This window comes from Sceloporus occidentalis, unplaced genomic scaffold (assembly GCF_023333645.1).
Source record: "Sceloporus occidentalis isolate IW3139 unplaced genomic scaffold, rSceOcc1.0.p SCAF_135, whole genome shotgun sequence".
NCBI lineage: Eukaryota > Metazoa > Chordata > Lepidosauria > Squamata > Phrynosomatidae > Sceloporus > Sceloporus occidentalis.
The window spans coordinates 485,284-485,781 of NW_028317115.1; positions in this window are offsets into that span (position 1 = coordinate 485,284).

Consider the following 498-nt stretch of genomic DNA (forward strand, 5'->3'; position numbering starts at 1 on the left):
AAATGTCATCTCTCAAGGTTTTTATCATTTTTGACATACATGCAATAGCCAAAGAGCTGTCGAAATGGTGATATAAGAATTTAGTTTACTTCATTTATAAAGAACAATACAAAGTTGTTCAGGAAAACTGCTGTTAAGAAAATATATTCTGAATTACTTGTAGAAAACTATTGTGAGTTTTGTGGCTGTAGAAGAAAAAAAAAAAAGCAGTTTATTACAATTTTAAATACAAAATATTTTGGAAACAAGGCATTCATTATATATCAAAAAATACAAAAAACTAATTTTTCTTGCTTTTCTTAAAAAGTATTTAAAAAAATAAAAAACATCACACACAGATTGTCATCTTCAAAAAAAAAAAAGTGATTTAAAACAGCAAATCTTCTTCATAGTTTGTATTCTCCCAAAAATAGCATTAAAAAAATGTTGTAAACATTTTATTCAACGAGTCTTTATACGAATGAGTTCTTAGGAAATTCTCATACTGAATGAGAGATA